Source organism: Notamacropus eugenii, chromosome 4 (assembly GCF_028372415.1).
Source record: "Notamacropus eugenii isolate mMacEug1 chromosome 4, mMacEug1.pri_v2, whole genome shotgun sequence".
In the NCBI taxonomy this organism is placed as follows: Eukaryota; Metazoa; Chordata; class Mammalia; order Diprotodontia; family Macropodidae; genus Notamacropus; species Notamacropus eugenii.
Genome location: NC_092875.1, coordinates 419,949,740 through 419,963,629, shown reverse-complemented (window position 1 = coordinate 419,963,629; position 13,890 = coordinate 419,949,740). Strand labels below are relative to the sequence as shown.

The following is a 13,890-nucleotide window of genomic DNA, read 5'->3' as shown; positions in this document are numbered from 1 at the left end:
GGTACCTGGATGTGCCAAACAGAAATCTTCCAGAAATGAAGCTGTGTGGCTCTGACTTGGTTCTCATCTTAACACTGTGTATAAGTCTAAAGTAGCCTATATAATATTTCCTATGCCAGACCATAGGAGAATCAACAGTTCAATTACTCTGAACATACAGAACCTGCCAACAGGTTAACAATGACTGAGTCCACCAGCCACTGAATCTCAACTGTAGACAAGTCAAAAGACTCAACTTAAATTAGGAACTTGCAGAGCCACACAAGGAAGCAATGGACAGACTTCTTTCCCTGAATCATATCAGTTGGAACTTGAAGAACCCAGACTGAGTTGTTAAAGCAGAAGGACGTAAAAGTATAGAAGCTCAAGCCAGACACAAACCCCAGAAGTACATAGAGACCAGAACTAAGAAAAGTCCTAAGTCAAGATGCAGACTGGAAAAATGAGGAAACAAAAAATGAATAAGGTCATAAAGTACTATGGTAACAGGGAAGTTTAAAACACAAACAAAGAAGAAGATAATGAATTGAAAACATGTGTGTTCAAAACCTCAAAGAAAAAAGGTAGATTACACAAACTCAATAAGAATTCCAAGAAAAGTCAAGGAAAGAGTTGAATAAAAATAAATTATAAAAAAAAAAAAACAACCAAGATCTATGGAAGAAAGATATGAAAAGAAAATTAACAGCTTGGTAAAAATAGGTACAAAATCTTACTGAAGAAAATAACTCCTTGAAAATTAAAAAGATAATAATAGATTAGAATTAGAATGGAAACTGATGATGACTTAATTTACAATTTACCCCCCCCTTCTTATTTCCTCCCCCTTTCCCTAGCCCTTTTCCATCCTATTTTTCCATTGTATAAGATAAATTTATGGACCAAGTCATGTGTGTATGTGTATTCTCCTCTTCTTTATCTAGTTCAGATGAGAATGAAGTTCAAATGTTACTTGCTCTCTTCCCACCACTGTCTCATTTGTTGCATAAATTCTTTCTTGAACATCCCATTTTGTGAGATAATTTTATCTATTCTCTCTTTCCCTTTTCCCAGTGAATTCTTCTCCCCCACTTTTCTTTTGAAACCGTCCAAATGTAGTAGAATTACACTGCAACCATCTTTCTAATTAAATGTTCCCTACGACCCCTGGTAATGATAAAGTTCTTCATTTTTAGGTAACATTTCCTACTCAGTTCTGGTCTTTTTCTAAGGGAAAGTCATCTATTTCATTAAAGATCCATTTTCTTCCTATAGTTCTGCTGCGTAGATTATTCTTGGTTACAAACCTATATTGTTTGCCCTCTGGAATATTGTATTCCAAGCTCTCCATCCAATTATTCTGTGGTTGATAAATCTTATGTGATCCTGATTTGCTTCCATGGTATTTGAATTTTTTGTGAAAAAGCATGGCAATACACAAACTGAAAATGTCAGATGAGCCAGAAGTTGAAGGTGGGGGAGACTACAGCCAAGCACCAACCAGAAAACTTGTTTCTAGAGGAAAAGAAAATGTTAACGACTATTAGCAGATCAGCATTTGAGACAAAACAAAATTTATCAGGGATTACATGAAGACATTAGCAGTTTTATCATCTTGGAATGATTAAATTGTCCTTCACACATGCCTTGACCACATGTGTGCTTCACGTACACATGCTATCTGGCTAGACCACTTTCTGCTCTCCAATTGTCACCTTTCTTAGTGTCATTCACTATTCATGTAGAGAATAAAAACCTCAGTTTTATGGGGGTAGGTGTTTTGCTACAACTTTTTAGTTTAATATGCCATTTAAGTAAATGCCTTTGCAATGAAATAATTGTGTGCTCAATGTGGCCTCTTAGTTTTAGTAGTTCAGTCTAACAGCATATCTCAAAGCTAGGATAGTTGTCATCAAGAGAACCCGAACTGAGTGCAAGTTAGTGGTCAGGTCAGTCAGAGGGAACTCCATTTTTTTTTCTAGATTTGTGATTCCATTGATGTAATAGGCACCTGATATAGAAACTCTCATTATTAATTCAAATCTGCAATTTGTCTGTAATTTGGCTTAGAAAGTATCCTAGGGGGCTACGAAGTTAAGTGATTTGCCCATAGCAATAAGATTAGCATTTACCAGAGACAGGACTTGAATCCAGATCCATTTTACTCTACATCTTCTTCTACACACTATACTACTCTGTCTTAACATATATATATATGTAATTAATCATAATAACAATGAGAATCAAAACAATGATTACATCAATAGAGAAAAAATCAGTGATGAAATACAGCACACATTTATCTTAAAGTGATTGAAAAGATAAGAATAAAAAGATCTATCCTTAAAACAATGAAATTCATATTTAAAAAATCAAGTCCTAGTATTTTTTTTTTTATGATGAAAAACAGGGAGGGAACTTTTCTAGCAAAATCAGGGAAAGCTAGGCGATCAACCTTTTTTCAACTATTATATTGGCATACTTCTAGGAAGCTTAGTTCTGATAATAAATTAAGAAAAATCTATTTAAATAATAAATATATGCAAAGAAGAAGAAAAATTATCTGATTACAGACAATACAATAGCTTACTTGAAGAATAAACAAAAGAAATTCAGATCATTTATTGTTTCAGCAAAGTATCAGAATACAAAATGAATCCACAAAAATTTCTCAATTCTTTTGTATATTACCCAAAAGAGTCAGCAGAAAGGAAGAACTGGAAAGCTGAATTGTATTTAAGATATCAACAAAATGTCTCTGAAATAACTGAATCAAACATACTAAAAGATTTCTTTTCAAATATTCAACTGCATTTTTTTACAGAAATAAGAATTAATAATTTTATTATTTAATGTCCATAGTTGTAATGTGCTAATACAATTCAACATTGCAATTGCTCAAATTATTCCACAGATTTATTTCTATTCCAATCAAATTACCAAAAAGAATATTTTATAGAATCAGATAAAATAATAATAACACTCATTTGAAGGACTAATAGATCAATAATATCAAGAGATATAGTGGTAGAGGAGAAAAAGTAATAAATATAGAGGTTTAGTGCTATGGAATTTCAAATTACATATAATATAATATTACAATAAATATATTATAATGCATAAACTATTTTTTAAAACTATCTCATACAGGATTAGAAAATGTAAAAGTAGATTAATGGAATAAACTGGATATGTAAGAGCCAGAAACAAATGTGTACCACATTGTGCTGTTCAATAAACTCAAGAACACAAATTACTGGGAACAGATTCCTTATTCAACAAGAGCCATTGGGAAATAAAGAGAGATCTGTAAAAAAAAAAAAAATTAGTTTTAGGTCAGCTTCTCACATGACATATCAGAATATAATCTAAGCAAATAAATTACATAGACGTACAGTTGTTGTTTAAGAAATGTTGGTAGAATTTATCAGAAGTACACTTTGCAATGACTAGGTTATCTGCCATAGGAGTAGATGGGAAAGAAAAGAGGACAGGGGAATGTGAATGAACATAGGAGAATGGGGTTGAGTTAAGACTGAGTAGAAAGCTAGCAACAAGGTGGAAGGAAGTGGAAAGGGGAACACTTTGGAGAAAAAGTGTGAATTAGCAAGAAGTGATGTTAGAGTAATCCTAGAACAATCTATTTATGATAGTAAGGATTATGGGCAAACCAAGATCCATAGTTAAAGTGAGGAAACTGAGACTTTTACTCAGGGTACCAAAACTTAGTTAACACTGATATCATTTGCACTCCTTCACAGGTAGGAAGAATCAATTGTAAACTTAGAATCTGGTTAGCAAGAGTGCTTAGTTTGTATAGGTGGCACAGTGGATGGAGCAATGGGCTTGGAATCAGTAACTTCTGTCTTCAGATCTTGCCCCAGACACTACATGTCCCTGGACAAGTCATTTAACATTTTAGTCTCAATTTCTTCATTTGTGAAACAAAGAGTTTGGCCCTAATGATCTCTAGGGTCCCTTCCAGTTTTAAGTTAATGATCCTGTGATCTTACTTTTTCTCTCCACTAACATTTGTGTCTGAGGTGAATTGTTTAGTTTATCCTGGCTTCTACTCCCATCCCTAGTGGTGGTATCTTCAGTACTGTAACTTTACAACATGTCAGAGTTTCACATTCAATCAAGCCTTGTGTCTTGAGTCTTTGGGACCCATTCCAAGGTCTTCCCCCATGATTGAAACTTTTTAAAAGATGATTGGAGGATATGTGCTGTGGAATACGCTTTTGCCTTTCCTTTTATCTCTGGTATTTAGCACTATACTTGACTTATAGTGCTTGTTAGATGTTTGTTGACTACCTGTGGGTTTGCAAAAAGTGTTAGTTACAGTTATAAATAAGCCCCAAGTTCAACTTCGATTTATATTTCATTTGCTGGGATAAGCAATTTTCATTCCATTTGCTTCTCATTGATGCTCCTATTGACTTGCTACAAAGATCCCAGCCTTCTTTGAAAGGGTGCAGACATAGTTGGATATTAGCATTTAATAAAAATTACAACAAGAGCTGAAAGATGAAGTAGACCATATGCAACATTAACTTTCAAAATATGGAATCTCCTGAAAGCACTGCAGAAATTTTTTCATGAACCTTGTGTCTATCAATGCTTCAATCCTTTCCATGGCTCCTGGATCTAGATTTGTTTAGTCTTTGAGTGGGACCACTGACATTTTTCATTCATCAAAGCCCTTCAATCTTGGACTTGTTACTCTGTATTGCTCTGCATAGCGTCATGTGAATCATAAAGACCTCTTGTGCAATTCTTCTGTTCCATTTGCAATAAAATAACCATTCCCCTTGGCACAAATTTTTTAAGAGTATAGGCTTCCAAATACAGGGTTCATTTCTTCTTTATTACATATTTTTTCAATCAGCAAAAATCTGCCTTCTTTCTCTGCTACCCCAATACCTCCTCCCCTATCAAATACAAAAGAAAAACAAAACCTCTGTTATAATGTGTATGGTCAAACAAAATAAATTTCTGCATTGTCTATATCCAAAAAAAATTATATATTTCATTCTGCCCTCTGGGTAGCATGTTCATTTTTAGTCCTCTGAGGTCATGGTTCATCACTATACTGATCAGTGCTTTTAATTCTTTCAAAGTTTCATTTTTACCATGTTGTTGTTATTGTGTAAATTGTTCTCATTTCCATTCCCTTTACTTTGCATCAGTTCATATGAATTTTCCCAAGTTTCTCTAAAATCCTCCCCTTTACCATTTCTTGCAGCACAATAGTATTCCATCACATTCATATGCCAGAGCTTGTTTAGTCATTTCCTAATTTATAAAGACTCCCTCAGATTCAGGCTCTTTTTCACCTCAGAAAGTAAGTATTTTTTATATCCTTAGAGTTTGCCTTGCTTAGAACTAATTAAAACCTTTTTGCCTAGAACTACTTTAATCTACCCTCTCAATGATTCTCCCTTCTCCTACAATGAGCATTTCTTTAGAAGAATGTGGAACAGCAGCTCAATTTGCGTCTGAGACATATAAGATTTTAGAAGTCAACACTTGTAAGTTCTATTTCCAAGAATCATGACAATATGCAGGAAATCAGGTAATGTAGAATATGTGTTGAGTCCTACATCCTTTCATTATGTTCACAAATGACTCACTCCTATTAATGTGGGTGAGTCTAACCTTACATTAGAATTCTTCAGAATTCTCCAAATTCAGTAGCGAAAATACAGTGCTTTTGCTTGTGTTGAACATGACTACACCCTTTAGTCCATTCACTTTTTTTTTTAGGTCTTCTATACAAAAACCAACAGGACCTTGGCTGAGAAGTTCTAAAATAAAGCATGGCTGCAGAGAAAACCAATCAGCCTTTTTCCAGTGCCCACATCTCCACGTATGTCCTTTGCTACAACCCCCACTCTCATGGAAAGGTGGAGGGGGAAAAGGTGATTACATGCTAGATGCTAAAAAGTATTCCTTTATTCTAAATCCCATGAAGAACTCCACCCCTAATTCTTACAGAGTCACCCCCCCAACCTCTAAACCCAACCATTTTTACATAATATTCTTAGAAAGGGAAACTTTAAGTGACAAACTATTTGCAGAACTCAGTCAGATTAGGCAGAAAAATCATCAAATTATTGAATTAAAGAACTGAGGAATTTGATCACTAAAGCACTTACATGATCTTATTACAGTAAGGAGTTAAATTTGCTATTTCTTAACCTGGAAATACTTGACTCAAAAATGAAGGCTTCAGGATACATACCATTACTCAGAAGTCACATATTTTTCCATGAAAAAAAAAGAAGCCAAGTTTCAGTTTGAATTTTCTTTACTCATTGGTACTATCAGTATTAGTGTTATTGACTAAGCTCTTCTTTGTGTTTTGTTTTTCAGCCATTTTGATGTTGATTGAAATTTCAGATTCTGCAGTGCCCTGTGTTAAAGAGGTACAAATGTCTTTACATCCTTTTGAATACTAGAGGATTCATCTCTGGGCTCTCCTACTTTGTTTTACAGAAATTTCATCCTCCTTGGAAGCAACAGAGGACATATGTGATTCCAATTAAAACAGTCTTCAAATGAGTCACCTTCTCACTGGGCATTTCAAAGGGAAAAATACCCATAAACCACTATTTTCTCCACAGCCCCACGGCTAATCCTCAACATAACTGGGCAATAGATGAAGTTAGTCTTTGACTCCCTTCCACACCATTTCAGGTCCTTTATTCCCATACTCCTTGGCCCTCTACAAGTTCCCTAGCAGCCCATTGCGCTTGAATGACCTTCAAGTCCCTACTGTAGCTAGCCACCCGGTCATTTTGTTTATAAATGTCACCCAACACTGTAGGCCTTTTCTAGCTAATACTCTTTCCATGATACGATATCTGTCCTTTACCTCTTTTCAAAAAGGTCCTGTTCTCACTTACCTATAACAATTAAATAAATTCTCTCCTTAAAAACAAAGGCATACTACTGTCTTAATACGTTCTTTCTCCAGAATGTATTTGCATTTTGGCATGAATCTACAGCAGTGGAATCTGAGCCACTGTGACAAGTCAATGGAGATCTTTTTTTAAAACCAGATGGCCATAGAGCCACGGAAGTATAACGTGCATGAGGGGAAGGGAACTTAGGTACGATCTAAACTACCTGGATGGAAGGGAAAGTTAATTCTCATTACCAATCCCCTTAGCCCTGGACCTCCAGACTGTGCCAAGATAACTAAGGTCTATCCACAGAGGCCTATCCTCCATCTGCCTCGATACCTGGTCCTCACACCTACTTCCCTTTTTCACTTCTTGCTTGTGGAATAGTGATCAAATCATTTCAACTGCAATGAGTATGAGAATTGACCACCTTTTTACCCCATTCACAGTTCCTGTGAATGCCTAAATCTATGCCCTCTTTCCTGACTACGACTCCTCTATACATGACATGGCCCGGTGGTAAAATGTATGAGCCTTGAGGGCAGGGCAATTTCTCATTTAATGTGAATTCCCAGCATTAGGCACATAGTAAGAGCTTAAGAAATACTTGTGCCTCTATAGATTGATTCATCTATTGGGCTGGCCCAACCTTTCCCTTCTATAGGTGGAGAGATGAAGATACAAATGATGTAATTTGTCCAAGATCACTTCAGTCATCATTCAATCCAGTAAGGTATTCTTTCTGTTATAACAAACTGCCCTTTCCAGTACCCCCTCCATCCATGCTGCACATGCAGCACACTGGAAGCTGCGCACCTATAAGGCCAGCCCTACAGAGTTTGTAAGCCTATAAATCTCACATCTGAAACCATTACCATCTCATTATTCATCAATCGCCACAGGCCACTAGGTCCTAAAAAGAACACACACATAAGATGGGACCCTGGTACCACAGGAGCGCCTGACTCATTCTGTAGTAGCGTAGCAACATAAGGACTTCAAATAAATGTTTACAAATTATTTTGCTCCCAAAGGAGTTTTAGTAGTCCTTTACTTTCTGCTACCTTAGGCTGTGCATATAAACCCAAGCATCTGCAAACTGGATTCAGAAATGTTGGTTTTTCACATAAATGTTCTATAATGATAATTCTCTGTATTCGGTGTAGGCAGTTTTCATCTGTCATAGTAGATGCTGTAGATGTTGTCAGGAGAGCCTAAGGGCCTTTCCCTCTTGTCTTGTTCATATGCTTCAGTTTCCCACACTTCTCCCCAAGAACAAGTTCCAATGTTTCACAGTAAGTGATGACAACTGGGAAAAACAGCTCTAGCGCTGGACTGGGAGGGATTTACAAAAGGAGGTACACAAAGAGAGAAAAAAAAAGAGGTGAGAAGGAACTGGCCTATAAATCAGAGAGAACAGTGATATTCTCTAAATATAAAATTCTACTATAAAGAAGAAGTACAAGGTTAAATACGTTAGCTCCTACAGGCTCCAATAGACTCCTTATTCTACAGTTGACAAGACTGGTGAGGACTGTCATGACAGATACGAGGTCTGATACCTCTTCAGTTTTCAGTCAAGCGCTCAAAATGTGGATGAGTCCTTCCTCACAAGTGTCTCTTTCATCTACAAAATCACTTGGGCCAAAATGATCTATGGCATTCCTGAAAGAACAGAAGGATGCCTATACTCCCCAAAAGGAAAAAGACCTATATGTTATACATGTGCATATATATGTACATATATATGTACACACACATTGTGTGTTAATACATACATGTAACTTTATTTATTGTGGTTTTTTTCCAGTGGTTAAAAGGTGGTCAAGAGGAATGACTAAGCAGCAGCTTACAGTATATGAATGTAGTAGCATCTTATTGTGGCATAAGAAATGACAAAATGGATACTTTCAGAGGAACCTGGGAAAGATTTTTATAAATGAATACAGAGGGAAGTGACCAGAATTAGGGCATAATTTGTATAATGGCAACATAGAAAAGCAATTTTGGTTTCTTATTGATGCAGTAACAAACCACAAGTCCAGAGGACTGAAAATGAAGCATGACACCCCATCTCCTGTGTTAGAGGTGATTGACTTAAAATGCAGAATGAAACTTGCTTTTGTACATGGTCAATGTGAAAATATATTTTCCTAGACTGTGCATATTTTTCATGAGGATTTTCTTTTTATTATTCAACTGGAGAGAGGGGCAATGAGAAGAAGAGATAAGTGCTTGTAAAATGAATTTAAAATAGAAGAAAGAAAATAGTAGGCCCATTTTGACCAACGAATGTTATAGAATTTTAGAGTTGGAGTACCTAGATCAGTGAGTAGTGGATTGAATCTACCAAGGGATGACTAGGATCTCCAAGCATGGGTGAGGAAATTCAAGAAGGTTTTAATAGTAAATAAGAGGAAGAAGTCAACACACATCAGATGAGTCCAGCAACAGGCAGCAAGGAAAATCTGTCTAAGGCAGTCAGATGGTACATGGAGGTGATATAATCTGTGGGGGAGAGAGGAAAGAGCATTAGACTTGGGGTCAGAAGTCTTAGGTGAAAGAATCTATGGCATTAGACAGAGGCTCAGGCAGGCTAGTGATTGCTGTCAAGGAGATCTAATAACAGGGGAGCCAGTGTTGTTCTTCAAGGCTGAGAGCTATGACTTCAGGATCAGAGAAGTCCTCCATAAATGCTAATGTGATGCTGAAATAATTTTTTTTCATTGACCATAAATAGATATATTTGTATTTACTTGTGTCCCTGTTGTTTCCCCAAATAGAACATAAGCTCCTTGAGGGCAGAGAATATTTTAATATTATGTCTGTGTTTCTGGTACTTAGCCCACAATGACAACAAATGTCATCCAAATTCTGGCAGAATACTTCCAGTGACAAAGAGGTATTCCTTTATTTTATTTAGGGAAAATACGAAGGGTTGTCCCTTTGACCAGAAGAACTATGATGACTTTAAGACCAGAAACCACAGTTGATTCTTTCCCCTCTTTGTGAGGCTGCTTCATTTCTGTATGATGAAGTGGAAAGAGCTCTGGATTTAGAACCGAAGGGTCTGGTGCTATATATTGGCCCTGTGTAACCTTGGGAAAGTGACTACTTCTCTGAGCCTTGGTTTCTTCATCTGAAAAATGGGGTCAGAGTACTTTGTCTCTAATTTCCCTTCCAGCTCTAAACCTATGGTCCTATGATCCTAGGATGTACATGTTACTAATAGGAAGTAAAGGAGTTTTTTTCTATGCAAGGAATATTTCCTTTGCAAGGAAATCAAATCCCAATCCACCTCCCTCCTTTCTCCCCAATCTGGCCCTTGATCCTTCTCTACTGTATTCACCTTCTCTACTGTATTCGCCTTCTCTACTGTACTCACCCTCTCCTTTTACCTGTTGCCCTCAACCCTAATTCGCATATCCTGATTTCCCCCATGCCCAATCCCATGAAATGGGGAGTCAGATTTATAACTCAATTAACAAAATTGAGAGATTGAGAGATGGCAAAGACTTCAGTTGTTTTCCTAGTGGTGGCTCTTTCTCTTGGATCTGCCCTTCCCTCTATCTTTTGCTGTTCTGCTCTTAATGCACCCAAACTGAAGAATCCACAGCGACGGGCTGCTAGATCCAAATGTGGTTGAATTTGATGCCTCCTTCTGAAGTTACCTGGATGTCACTGAGCAGTCCTTTGGACCTCAGGAGTCTTGAAAGCCCTTTGGAATTTCCCCCTGAGTCCTTAACATCCCCCTGAAAAAAAAATCAGCTGCCATTGCTGCTGCTAGATTTCATTTAAATGGGCCACATGTACACAAACTTGTTATGAGAAAACAATCATTCACAGGGCTGCTCAAGCAGAGTTTGATTTAGTTTAAAAATAAATTCCAAGTCTGTGGTTGATAGGAGACAAGAAGTTAACAAACACACTCACTTTCTAAATTGGGTACAAGAACTAATCAAAATTAGTTGCTTTAATAACAGAAAATAGAAAGAAAAACTCAACTTGCGAACTGAAAAAAAAAAGAGAAATCTTGAAAAAATTAATTAGAGTTGAAAAAATGAATTAGGTCTTGAGACAATGAATGTAGAATAACTGCCCCAAATTACTTCCTTTAAATGAAAGACATACTTCTTGGTAACAGACTTCAGTTAACAATCTGAGGCTGAGGTTAAGAACAACAATATGGTTCATTTTGACAAAGTAAAATATAGATTAAGTCACCAGCCTTGGGGCTATCAAAATATCAAGAATGCTCCCATCTTGATTTTGACGTAGTATACATATCTTGAACCATAGGTGATGACGTAAAAGTCTGCCTTCAGCTGAAATCTAGCATTAGGGACTATGGCTCTAAAATTCACATTTTAAAGATATCGCCATATTTGGTCTATGAAGATTCCTTTGATAACGCCACTTGGTTGCACCTGAATGATTCATGTCTATGATAAATAGCCAACATTGATATAAATGTTTACATCTATAAGTACTGAAAGGTGTACCTGAAAGATCAGTTAAAGAATGATAACTAATAATCATAATACAGTTCTATAATTCTTTAAACATAAATATTTTTCCCATTTTACAGAGGAGGGAACTGAAGCCCACAAAGTTTATTTTCCTTATCTATGACCCTACAAATAGTCAATATGAAGCCAGGATAACCACTCAATTATCTCTGTCATCTTGGTCCCAAGTTCAGGGTTTTGTTTTTCTACCACTCTAAGAAGCCTCCTTAGATAATATATGCAAAAATACTTTTAAAAACACAAACTACTATATAAACTCCAGGCATTTGTTATTTTAATGCTCAAGATGATCTGAAATTTATATGGTTTCTAATTGTTGGAGTGAGTGCTTAAGATTCATTTTAAAAATATGATAGGAAACACTTCCTCTTCTAGATTTTCAGCCCTCCCTGTTTTCTCTTGAGTGCAGATATCTAGATTAAACACTATATCATATCAATGAGAACTGAGCAGGGATCTAGGTCCTCATCTGATTTCCAGCAGTGACTTACTCCATCATCATGAGATTTCACTTTTCTCTGCCTCAGTTTCTTAATCTGTAAAATGGGAGGGTTGGAAAAGAATCTCTAAGGTTCTACAGTCATTTTAAATTAGAGGGGAAAGTCAACTAGACACCATATAAATACTCACAAAGGCCTGTACAAATCAATCACAAATTAGTTTTTGAGGTGGGGGTAGAGAGAGAAATGGATTTGGAAGTGACAACTATAAAAAATGAAAAAAGCCACCATAATCATTTTTTTTTAAACGAATAAGGGAATTTTAAATCAGAGAATTTGGGCTCCAAACTCAAACAGGCAACATGTCACAGCCAGGACTTGAAATGCTTACAGTCTAATGGAGATTCTTGAGAGAGTAAAGTAACAAAGAGAGCCTCCAAAGAGTCGATTCACAACAGCAATCAGCTTCTTCACCACAACATGACCTAGTTACACATATTTTTGAGGTTAGATCTGGCTATCTCACTTTCCTCTTAACAATGCTCCCAAGCGAGAAGATGGTTCACCAAAGCTAAACAGGTCAAATGACTAGCCCAAGGTAACGTGACATCCTTTGGCAACTGCTGAGCGTCAGTTCAGATGACACATACAGTAAATATAAGTCATGAATCAGCCACCTCAGAAATGTTCAGACCTTCTTGAATTTATACGAACAATTTATCTATATTTTTCAAATTTAATCAGTAAAAATTCAATACTAAAATTACTTTCAAATCAAAAATTAAGCTTTATAGTAAAGATGTTAATCATTTATTACTTTAGGGAATTATTTAATTTCTTTTGTAGGAAAAAAAAATCTGAGGTGCCCCTCCCTTTCTTCTGTTGTGCCAACCTCTGAAGATGTATCAATCCTAACTAAGATTTGACTATAGAAATTTCTGTGATCCTAGCAACTACTTGGTAACCTAAAATGGTAGCTCAATAAATAGGACCCTAGTGATGGAAAAGGATTGATGCTTCCAGTGGAGACCAGCATAACTGGAGAGTAATTTGAACACTCCAGCACTCCAGCTAAATATAGAAATTGGGGTTAAACACTACTCTTCTCAAATAAAACTTCTGGTGGTAGGAAATAAACCAATAGGTCTGTCATACAGGTAAAATAAGTACCAAGGTAATGCAAACAACAGAGAGAATTTTAAGAAAAGAGTGTGGATAACAGAGAGAAAGCATTCGGTAAAGGTTGCTGGATATGATGTTTAGGAGGCCACAAATATCTTTGGAGTAATCAGGTCCAGGGGAGAAGTGAGTAATGAGGAGTTTTAAGTACTAGATACAGTTTTGTTTTTTTTTTAAATTGAAAATCAGGAAAAGAGAGTGTTGCAGTGGTAACTTGCGAAAGTAAGAAGAATATAGGAAATGCTTTTAGTTTTTGCCAATTGGGGAGAGTTGAGCATGTTTGTAGCAGAAGACAAGGACCCAAGAGAGAGACAGATGTAGAAGATGCAAGAGAGAAGGGAGATAATTAATAGAATAAGAGTCCAAAAGGTTTGCGAGGACATGTAGTCAATAATGAATGAAAGATTTAACCTTAGTAAATTAGACTAAATTTTCATTTTAAAATCATTTCTCCATTTAATTTTGTATTCTGACAGGAAATGAAATGGACATTTTCATATGCAGATATATAAATATATCTATCTTCCAAAACAGTGGGAGAGGATTGTTCATAAAACTGTACATTTCTATGTACCTTCTACCTGTGTATCTATTTTCTTTAAATAAATTGAGCATGTAATTTTCAAAGCTGCCATGATTTCTGTGATTCTTTGTTTTTCCTCTTTTGACAGAGGATACCTTATCCATATTCCCCTCATTCCTCTTACCTCCACTCTATAAATGAAAGAGAAAAAAAGACAAACAAAACAATAATTATGCATATAAACACCAAATAAAACAAACATTCACATGGCCAAGTCCAAATAGATGTGTCTCATTCTAGACTGAGTCCATCATCATTTTGTTAGGAGATAG

The 13,890-nt window shown here is 36.1% G+C and overlaps 1 long non-coding RNA gene across 1 annotated transcript; it reads left to right on the top strand.

Moving 5' to 3' along the window:
• Positions 1-5,412: 5,412 nt before the first annotated feature.
• LOC140501798 (uncharacterized) lies at positions 5,413-8,657 on the top strand. Its single transcript, XR_011966354.1, has 3 exons — positions 5,413-5,510; positions 5,746-5,900; positions 6,355-8,657. It is a non-coding gene; the product is annotated as an uncharacterized lncRNA (long non-coding RNA).
• Positions 8,658-13,890: the final 5,233 nt, after the last annotated feature.